This window comes from Cornus florida, unplaced genomic scaffold (assembly GCF_030987335.1).
Source record: "Cornus florida cultivar Cherokee Brave unplaced genomic scaffold, ASM3098733v1 CherokeeBrave_3.0.0_Hap2_Chr04, whole genome shotgun sequence".
NCBI lineage: Eukaryota > Viridiplantae > Streptophyta > Magnoliopsida > Cornales > Cornaceae > Cornus > Cornus florida.
In genome coordinates, this window is record NW_026775574.1 from 47,484,664 (window position 1) to 47,496,313 (window position 11,650).

Genomic DNA, 11,650 nt, shown 5'->3' on the forward strand with positions numbered 1-11,650 from the left:
TTGTAAGTAAACCGAGTATGGGATCAAATTGACACTAGCGCCCAAGTCAAGGAGGGCCCTTTCTATCTTGTTGTCACCAATGACACACGAGATAGTTGGGGTGTCCGGATCCTTATACTTTGGAGGAGCACTGTGTTGAATGATCGCACTCACATTCTCAGTTAGTCTTACTTTCTTTGGCAAATGATTTTTGGAAGTCCGCTTTTGAGTGCATAAATCCTTGAGAAATTTTGCATAGGGAGGGATTTGCTTGATAGCATCCAAGAGGGGCAAGTTTATCTTTACTTGCTTAAAAACTTCCCACATGTCTTGAATTTTGTAATTTTTATTCCCAAACTATGTTGACTCTTGGAGACGTTGAGGAAACGAAGCTTTTGGCTCATAAGAAGTTTCCACATTTGGGGTGACATGCGTGGGATTTCTGTGAATGGTATTTGGACAAGAAGAACTTGGATTTGGATTGGAAGAGCTTGAATTTGGATTTTTCAAAGGAGGATTTTGTTCACTTTTGTCTTCATCGACCTTGTTGTCAACCACTTTACCACTCCGAAGGGTGGTGATAGCTTGAACATGCTCAAGACTCAGCCCACTCGGAAGAGGGGTTTCATCAATTGCTTGTATCCCTCTAGGATTTTTAAATGGTTGAGCGGGAAGCTTACCCTTGTCTTTTTGAAGAAGTTGGTTCACTTGGTTAGCTATTTGTCCCATTTGATTTTCGAGCCTAGCTATGGATTGAGTATGGGAGTGAACCATTTGGAGAGTAGGTTACAAGGATGTCAAGAGATGCTTGTTGGAATCCATGATTTGCTTGTTTAATGATTCCATCATTTGCACATTTAATGATTCCATCATTTGTTTGTTTGCAGCCACTATCTCATCAATTGGATTCACAGGAGGTTGAGTGGAGACATTTGGATTGTATGGAGGTTGGTAGCTTGAAGAGGCTTGGAAAGGCCTACCTTGATATTGAGAAGAGGGTTGATTTTGAGGCCCTTGATTTTGAAGTTGGGAATTTTGTGGGGCTTGTTGCCTCCACGAAAAATTTGGATGGTCCCTCCAACCTGGATTATATGTATTGGAATACGGGTTATGTCCGGGCCTTGAGAACATGGCATTAGCTTGCTCTTGGTTGGGATTGGGAAATTGCTCCGGTGTGGGGCAATCTTCCGAGAGATGGAATGGACTAGTACATGAAGCACAAACCAAACTTACCAAATTTTGAGACAATGAAGGGGGAAGATGTGGTGCCATCAATTGGTAGAATTTATGAGCAATGGCATCCACTTGAGATGATTCCTCCCTTATTGATTTTTGTTGACAAGGATTGGTGTTCTTTGGAGTGGTTGAGGTCAGAGCCCTACGAGAATTGTGTTGAAGTGAATTTTCACTCAAATTCTCAAGTAAGGTCCAAGCCTCATCCGCATTCTTGGACATGAACATCCCACCACAAGAAGAGTCAACCATGAATCTATGGGTGTCGGTCAAGCCGGCATAGAAAGCTTGCACTAATTGCCATTTTGGGATCAAATGATGAGGACACTTCCGAAGAAGATCTTGTAACCTTTCCCAAGTCTCGTGGAGTTATTCTCCATCAACTTGAGAAAAGCTTAGAATGGAACGCCTCATTTGGTTGGTTTTACTCACCGGATAATACTTCTTAAGAAATTCTTGTTGCAATTGAGCCCAAGAAGTAATAGAGTTGGGAGCGAGGGAGTTCAACCAATATTTTGCCCGATCCTTTAGGGAGAATGGGAAAAGATGTAAGTGGAGTGCATTTTCAGGAAAACCTTTCAACCGGATGGTCGAACAGATTTCAAAGAACTCATCAAGATGCTTATATGGATCTTCGTTATCAAAGCCATTAAATGATGAAAGCATTTGGATGGTGCTTGATTTGATCTCATATTGAGCTGCATCGATGTTTGGCATTACTATGCAAGAAGGAGAAGCATAGGTGATAGGGATGAAATGATCTCTAAGAGTCATTGGCTCAATATTAGGAATTTCAGCCCTTTCATTCCCCGGATTTCCTATATTATCTCCCATTGTATTAAATTCAATTTCAAGATCCCTTGTAAGAGTAGATTCCCTAAGGTTTCTTCTAAGAGTTCTTTCAAGAGAATTGATATCAATGGGCGAATCGATTGTGGGTAGAGAGAGTGACCTACGACCGAACATTAACAGCACAGCATATAATCAACAAAGCAATTCATTATCCACAACTCCACATACGATGTTCCCTTTCTCCTCAATTATCAAGACAGAAAATAAATGGCCACGACAAGGACCGATGCTTATACACAGAATTAAAACAATAATATAGCCTCAACAAGGGCTTGCAAATAAATTAACTACTTCTAAGCTTAACACATGCACGATATCTTACAATATGAAACTAAAAGGTCAAGAAACTTACCTGGGGTCCTCTACACTTACGCTTTGCTAGCGTTCCCACGGCGAGATTCGAGTCCCTAGAATCTTACAACACGAAAATGGTTAAACCACACGAAAAATATGCACAAAACATAATATGCACAATCAAACTAAATTTAACCCTAAACTTTGGTTGCTAAACCGTTTGCAAGTCCCCGGCAACGGCGCCAAAAATTGGTCGGTTGGTCAATTATACATCAACCTTCGCAATAGCACGAATCATTGTAAAATAGGGCTATTGGTCGGGTAAGTCGAACCACTGGGACTGCGCTAGTCTAAAGCAACCTAAATATCTAGAATCATTCTTAGAATGATAAGGGGTAATAAGGGTTTGTTTGTTTGTCACTAAACTAGAAATGTAAAGATGCATAAACTAGTAGATTGCAAGGAATGTAAAGAAGTGAGATACAAGTAGAAAAGACTAGGGAGATGAATCCATTACCTACTCTATTAACATGCTAGTATGTGGTTAAGTTGGGAAACAAATTAGATATATGGCAATGATATGTAGCAATACAAAATTACTACACTATCTCCAAGAATTTCATAGAATCAAGATTTAAGCATAATCCCTCAAAGTTATACATGCTTGAGTACCTAAATGAAATTGTAGCTTCATATATTCACTAAGCTAGGGACTATCAAACCCCTCAATAACTATGGTGATAGCACATGGAGCTAAGAATCAAGAATAAATCCATTAAAAGGGGACCCTAAGCTATGGACTAACAAGATTCTCAAATACATGCCAATAAAAACACTTTCACAATCTTGTTTCCATTGTCACTATGGAAATGAAAGCAATACAACCATGAGAACATACACTCTAAGAGAAGATAATATATTCAACATGATCATTTATAAGAGTTTATGTTCATTACATCAAATACAAGCTCTAGACCATGAAAGTGCCATATATATACATGTTTCCCAAGATTAAACCAAAACTAAGACATGCTTACAAAGTAGGGCTTCATCACCTCCCTAGATAGGGAGTTAGTTACCCATTGCCAAGCTAGAAGAAGGAAGAAGCTCCATCTTCATGGCCATTTTCGTGCAACCTTCTTGGAGCTTAAAGAACCCCTTATTTTCTTGCTCTCTTCCCTTTTCTCTATCTTGCAAAATGTGTCTCCTTGATATGTGTGGCCTTCCTTGCCTTATCTCCTTCAACAAAGCTCTCTCTCTCCTCCAAAAACATCCCCAACCACCTCATAAAGAAGTAAGTAGAAAATGAGGAAACCAATACACAAGTGGCTGCCAAAATGAGAATTCCCGAAGGCAATTCTGCCCCAAATTCGAGCACTCTAAGCAAGGCCTCGAGCACTCGAAAATGGAGCAGATTGCTCCATGCTTGCTTTGATTCACCCGGACCTACGTTGGTAAAACAGCCATAACTTTGTGCTCTGAACTCCGAATGACAAACCGTTTGAAGATTTGGAAAGTTGATTTAGAGTTCTAAAAGCGTTATGTTTTGGTGGAGATCCAATTCTCAAGTCTGGTTGGTCGAAATTGAAGAGCAAGGCAGAAATTCGTTGCTGCCAGGCAGTTCTGAGCACCTCTAATAAAAAGATCATAACTCTCTGTTCCGAACTCCGAATGATGAACCGCTTGAAGATTTGGAAAACTGATTCAGAGCTCTAAATCTTTCATGTTATGAGGGAAGTCCAGTTCTTGAGTTTACTAGGTCGAAAATGGCAACAAAAGTCAGGTTCCACTGCTGCCAAGCTTCAGCATTGTGCCTCTCTTATCCAAAATTTCAACAAAACATCATTCTTGCTTCTTTTAAGCCAATGAACCTAAAAATAAACAAAAATGCACAAATGAAGATAATCTACATAGCAAAATCAAATAATGGACTTAACTAATGCAATTTAGGGCGCTTGAATATATAATATTCGGCGCTTATCAGATATCCTTCGCAAGAAGATTACACAAGGGCCGGGATATTTTGCTAAAATCTTTGATGAAGCGGCGATAAAAGCTAGCACGACCAAGAAAGGAACGGATTTGTTGGACAAAATTTGGAGGAGGAAGGTTAGAGATCAATTCAACTTTTGCCTTGTCGACCTCAATTCCCCTTTTAGAAATAATGCGCCCCAAGACAATGCGAGGATCAATTGCCACTTGTTTATAGCCGGAATAACCATTAAGAAAATAGTAATAGTTTTGGCCGGTTAACCTCTCTAGGATTTGATCAATGAATGGGAGTGGGAAATGATCCTTCCTAGTGGTAGAGTTGAGTTTCCGATAATCAATGCACACATGCCACTCAGTGTTGGTGCGTTGTGGCACGAGTTCTCCCACTGAATTTTCAACAACGGTGAGGCTGGATTTATTAGGAACAACTTGAGTGGGGTTTACCCACTTGCTATCCGAGATGGGGTAGATGATTCCCGTATCTAGTAGCTTGATCACTTTTTTCATGACCACTTCCTTCATGTTTGGATTCAACCGGCGCTGCACCTCTCTAGAAGGTTTGGTGTCGTCCTCCATATAAATGCGGTGCATACAAATAGAGGGGTCGATTCCTTTCAAATCAGCCACTGCCCAGCTAATAGCTTCTTTGTGCTCTTGTAGTACCGCTAAAAGGCTATTTTCTTGGTCCTTTAGAAGGTCCGATGCAATGATGATTGGAAGAGTTTTATTTGTACTAAGAAACACATACTTGAGGTGGACCGGGAGCGGCTTTAACTTAAGTTGTGGTAGAGATTTCAATGAAGGGACTGGAGGAGTAGTGAAAAGTTGAGGAAATGGTTCTCTTAGCACTTTCCAAGTACGAAAGTCCATGATAGCACTAACTTGGAGCAAAGAATTTATTTTTTGGATGGATTAGTCGATATCAAAGTTTGCGAAGTCAAAGTGAGACATGCAAGTTTCAAGAGGATCCTTGCTTAGAATGAAAAGGGGAGATTCTTCGACCACTTCATTTAACACATCAATGAGAAAACAATCATCCTCATCATGAGGATGTTGAGTTGTATGGAAAATATGGAGTTTAACTTGCATATTTCCAAAGGCAATGTCCATCACCCCGGTTCGGCAATTTATTGAAGCATTAGCCATAGCTAAGAAAGGCCTACCGACGATCACGGGAATATGTTTCTTTGGATCATGGACCGGCTCCATGTCAAGAACCACAAAGTCTACCGGGAAGTAGGATTTGTCCACTTTGATAATGACATCTTCAAGAATGCCCCGTGGGTGCTTGACCGATCTGTCAGCAAGCTGCAAGACTATGGTGGTTAGCTTAAGATCTCCCAACCCAAGTTGTAAGTAAACTGAATAAGGAATCAAGTTCACACTCGTTCCTAAGTCAAGGAGGGCCCTTTCTATCTTGTTGTCACCAATGACACACGAGATTGTCAGGGCACCCAGATCCTTATACTTGGGAGGAGTGTTGTGCTGAATTATCACACTCACTTGTTCAGTTAGTCATACCTTCTTTGGTAAATGACTTTTGGAAGTGCGTTTTTTAGTACACAAATCCTTGAGAAATTTGGCATAGGGAGGAATTTGCTTGATAGCATCCAAGAGAGGTAGGTTGATTTTTACTTGCTTAAAGACCTCCCACATGTCCTGAATTTTACAGCCTTTGTTCCCAAAATGTGTCGGCTCTTAGAGACGTTGAGGAAACGGAGCCTTAGGCTCATAAGAGGTCTCCACATTTGGGGTAACAAGCTTGGAATTTTCAGTGCTAGACTTTGGATTTTCAGGAGTGAATTTTGGATTAGATGAGCTGGGATTTGGATTTTTGGGAGGAAGAACTTTTTCATCTTTTCCTCCATTAACCTTGTTGTCCACAATTCGACCACTCCGAAGGGTGGTGATTACTTGGACATGTTCATGATTAGGTCCACTCGTAGAAGGGACTTTGTCATTCACATGAATCCCTCTAGGATTCTCAAATGGTTGAACGGGAAGTTTTCCCTTATCCTTTTGAAGAAGTTGGTTCATCGAATTAGCTATTTATCCCATTTGATTCTCAAGTTTAGCTATTGACTGAGTATATGAGTGAACCATTTGGAGAGTGGGCTGCAATGATGTCAACAGTTGCTTGTTAGATTCTAACATTTGCTTGTTAAAGGATTCCATCATTTACTTATTTGCAGCCAGAATCTCATCAGTTGGAAACATATGAGATTGAGTAGAAGCATTTGGATTATAGGGTGGATGGTAACTTGAAGAGGCCTGAAATTACCTAATTGGGAATTGAGAAGAGGGCTAATTTTGATGCCTTAATTTTGAGATGTCGAATTTTATGGGGCTGGTTGCCTTCACAAAAAATTCGGATGATCTCTCCATCTCGGATTGTAAGTATTGGAATAAGGATTATTTTTGGACCTGGAAAACATGGCATTTGCTTGCTCTTGATTGTTACTAGAAAATTGCTCCAGTGTGGGGCAATCTTCTGAGAGATGGAATAGGCTAGTGCATGATGCACACACCGTACTTACTGAATTTTGAGACAAAGAAGGAGAGAGATGTGGTGCCATTAATTGATAGAATTTGTGAGCTATGGCATCCACTTGAAAAGATTCTTCCCTTATTGTCTTTGGTTGACATAGATTGGTGTTCTTTGCATGGGTTGATGTTGGAGCCCTACGAGAATTATGTTGCAATGAGTTTTCACTCAAATTCTGAAGTAGGTCCAAGCCTCATCCGCATTTTTAGACATAAACATTCCTCTACATGATAAGTCAACCATAAGTCTATATGGTTCGGTTAAACCATCATTGAAAGCTTGCACCAATTGCCATTTTGGAATTAGGTGGTGCGGACATTTCCTAAGGAGGTCTTGAAGTCTTTCCCAAGTCTCATGGAGTTGTTCCCCATCGATTTGTGAAAAACTAAGAATGGAATGCCTCATTTGATTGGTATTACTCACTGGATAGTATTTTTTTAGGAATTGTTGTTGCAATTGAGCCCATGTAGTGATGGAATTTGCAACAAGGGAGTTCAACCAATATTTTGCCCTATCTTTTAAAGCGAATGGGAAGAGACGCTAATAGAGTGCATTTTCAGGGAAGCCCCTCATCTTGATGATAGAACAGATTTCAAGGAACTCATTAAGATGCTTATAGGGGTCTTCATTTTCAAAGCCATGAAAGGATGGAAGCATTTGAATTGTGCTAGATTTAATCTCATATTGAGCTGCATCGATGTTTGACATCACTATGCAAAAAGGAGAGGCATAAGTTGTAGGGATGGAATGGTCCCTAAGAGTCATAGGTACCATATTTGGAATTTCAGTTATTTCATTATTGATTTCCTTATCCTTCAAATTTTCTTCATTTCCTACCATGGTATTAAATTCAAGTTCAAATCCTCTTATATTGTCAGATTCCCAAAGGTTTCTTCTAAGAGTCCTTTCAAGTGAATTTATATCAATTGATTCTTTAAGAGTTGGCAAAGATAATGACCTACGGCCTAACATCAACAACAAAATTCACATAACAAACACAACACCCCTTCACCATAACATCCATATACAATGCTCCCTTTCTCCTCAATAATCAACAAGACAGAAAATAAATGGCCACGACAAGGACCGATGTCTCATACAATAGAAATGCAGAAATAACCTCAACAAGGGCTTCACAATCAAAGATTACTAATTTATAAACATGCAAAATATTCATACTTTTAAAACTAGGAATTTTGAAGAACTTACCCGGAGTCCTTTATACTTACAATTTTCACAAGTTTTCCATTGGTAAGCCTTGAGTTCCTAGAATCTCACAGGAGTGCTTAAACACAAAAATCACCAAAATCAAAGTGAAAAATATCCACAAAACACAATATTCACAATCAAGCCAAAGGTGATCTTTAAACCTCGATTACAAAACCGTTAGCAATCCCCAGCAACGGCGCCAAAAATTGGTGGCTTTAGATATGTTTACCAATAATAATCAACACTTGCAATAGCACAAATCATTGTAAAATATGGCTATCATAAGGGTAAGTTGAACCACAAGGACTGCAAGTTTATGGCAACCAAGGTTTTAAAATCACTTTGTTTGAGGGAAGAGGTGTAAAAGGTTTGGTTAGTTTGTCACTTAGAACTAGGAAATGAAATTTGTATAAAATGGTAAATGGAAGGAATTTAAGATGAGAGGAACTTATGTAGAGAGAGCCAGGGAAGTGAATCCACCACCAATCATATAAACATGCTTGCTTGTGATTAACTTGGGGAACAACTTATGTATATGACCATGATATGTAACAATAGATGATTGCTACATTATCTTCAAGAAATTCATAAAATTAAGAAGTAAGTATAATCTATTAAAGTTTTACATGCTTGAACTACCTAAACTAGGGTGTAGCTTATAACATGCTCACTAAGTTAGGGACTATCAAACTTTTCAATCAATATGATAATAGCACATGAAGTCAAAAATCAAGAATAATCCATCAAAGGGAGGCCCTAAGCTATGGACTATCAAACTTTCCATACATTATGCCATTAAAAATCATTTCATAATCTCATCTCCATTCTCACTATGAAGATGTAAGCAATATAATCATGAGAAAATACAATCTAAGACAAGATAATGCATTCAACACAATCATTTATTGAAATGAAGAACCATTACAACTTATGTAAGTCTCTAGAATATGAAAATATCACATCCATACTTTGTGATACCCCTCGATTCTAAAGCCACGGGTGGTCAAGTCCGAGCAAAGATCTGAGGGATACCAGATAATTAATATGTAAACAAGCAGGAATACAAAAATAATTAAGAATAAAATAATAAAGGCTGAAAAGAATTCTAAATATTAAAATCCTCAAATCGTTAAAACTAATAAAATCCAAACTTTCCAATATACGCACAACTCGGGAATCCATCTAGTGGACCCTTAATAAAATCCCAATAGAAAGTAAAGTATGGAAACAAAATCCAAAACTAAAACATGAAAAGTAATCCTACGTAGTTGGAGGAGTGAGTGATTGTATCTGTTGAGCACGATTAAGCTCTAAGCCTGGAACTGACGAACACCTGAAAAATAAGAGTGGGTCAAGCCCACTTGCAAGTTCTACTCTATTACAATCCATTTAGAGACCCGATACGCAGATACATCCTAGATAACTCAGCAATAACTAAAGTAGTCCATATAGATATAAGTACACACTATAGGACGTTTACTAGCCTAGTGGCTATCTCAACCTGAGTAGATGGTAACATGCAAATCGCACATAACGTGGGCATGCATACCTAGACCTACCAGGGAAATAACAACTAGGTCCAGTTATCCATCCTAGGCGATATACACACCCTAACTATAATCATGAGACTTAAGCTCATATCACGGTACCATAAGTATATATATAAATAATTTATCAAAACTAAGGTATGTCATTCAACTGTTTATTGACCAGACATAAATATAAGTAGGACTTAACTTTTATAGTTAATCCAACTTATTTCAGAATAGGTAGGACTTAGTATTTTGAAATTAATCTATCCCTAGAATATGTAGGACTTAGTGTTTTGAACTAATCCATCCCTAATATGCCACCGTCCCATACTGGTGCATATACATATATATAAGTAGGACTTAACTTTTATAGTTAATCCAACTTATTTCAGATAGGTAGGACTTAATGTTTTGAACTAATCCATCCCTAGTATTCCACCGTCCCATATCAGTGCATACAATTCACAAATCAAATAATTGATACAGTAAATGATAAATTTAATCATCAACCATACTCCAAAATAAGAAAAAATAAAGTCTAGTATGTATATGATCATATAACGCATCCATTACAAAATTTAAAAATCATGTTCCAGTCCTTTAAATTGCTAGTATAAGACTAAGCATTTAAATTCTCTGAACAATCCAAAAATTGATGTAGTTTATAATAAATTTAAACATCAATTAATCCAATCCTAGCATAGTTATTTTTAGATAATCAACTACACTAATAACACTATTGAAACATGATTAAACACTATTGAATCATGCACAGAAGAATTGCTAAATTTCAGGAAGCAAATAAATCAACAAATCTATATTCAACATGTAGGCTTTCTCTTTAACTTGATGTTACTCCATTCCCTTATACATTAATCTAATAATGCTTCCAGGTATTTTTATATGTCCAAAACAGTTATTCAGATCATTAGTCACGATTTAAACAACTTCATAATACCCCAAACGGCCAAACAGAACCTTAAAAACCAATATCTGCACGTTCCAGCGCAAGAGCAGGCTCTCAAACTTTGAGAGCCAACTCTTCACTTATAGGAGCCAGCTCTAGAAGGTTGGGAGCCGGCTCCCTCCATGTGGGAGCTGGCTCTGTCCTTGAAGGAGCCGGCTCCTTCATTCAGGAAGCCGGCTCTCTCTCCTTAAGAGCCATATACTTCTTCCTGTTCATCTTTTTCACCTCCGGCGATAATCAGAGCCCTCTGTATTGATTTTATTAAGATTTTTAGGGTTCAATCTAAGTCCTAAAGGTTCCAGAAACTCCTCGAATTCTAGTACGAATTGCTAACAAGAATTTAAACAAAAACGGTAACAGTTTATGTAATAAAACAATTTCAGTTAAACAAAACATAAAGTAGTTTACAGTCAGAATTAACATGCATAAATTATCCGTTTTAAAGTTTGATTAAGTCTTGGAGACCATCTAGGCATGCACAGATCACAGGTCTAAGAGAAGAAGTTAGAATAAAACTTGCCTTTGGTTTCAGTTTTGAAACCTTAAACCACCGTCTCTTGTAATTCCGGCGACCTTAATTACTTTCACCGACTTCTGTTGTTCCTTGTTCAACCCACGAGCAAGCTGTAATTTCCCCTGCTTGGTTCAGCCCTTGTCCTTAGCCAAACCCTAACTTTCCCCTCTCTATTTTTCTCTCAAAACTCTCTCTGTTCGTGAAATTGAATAGGGTTTTCTTAACCCTAGGCAGACGTACACTGTTATATTTATAGGCTTCAATCAAAAAACCTAATTCTAATTATATTACGAACCAAAAACTCAAATAGTCGGCCACCACGTGATATCATAAAAAAAATACAAAACCCTAAACTATAATACATACATAATGAAAATAATTCTAATTCAATTTAAACCTTAAAACAATTCCACATAAGCATATAATTAAATTGAAACAATTAAATTAATATAATTAAACAAATAAACAACCAATTAAACAAATAGACAAATAATTTAACTTAGTCATTTAACAATTAAACAAATAAGCAAATA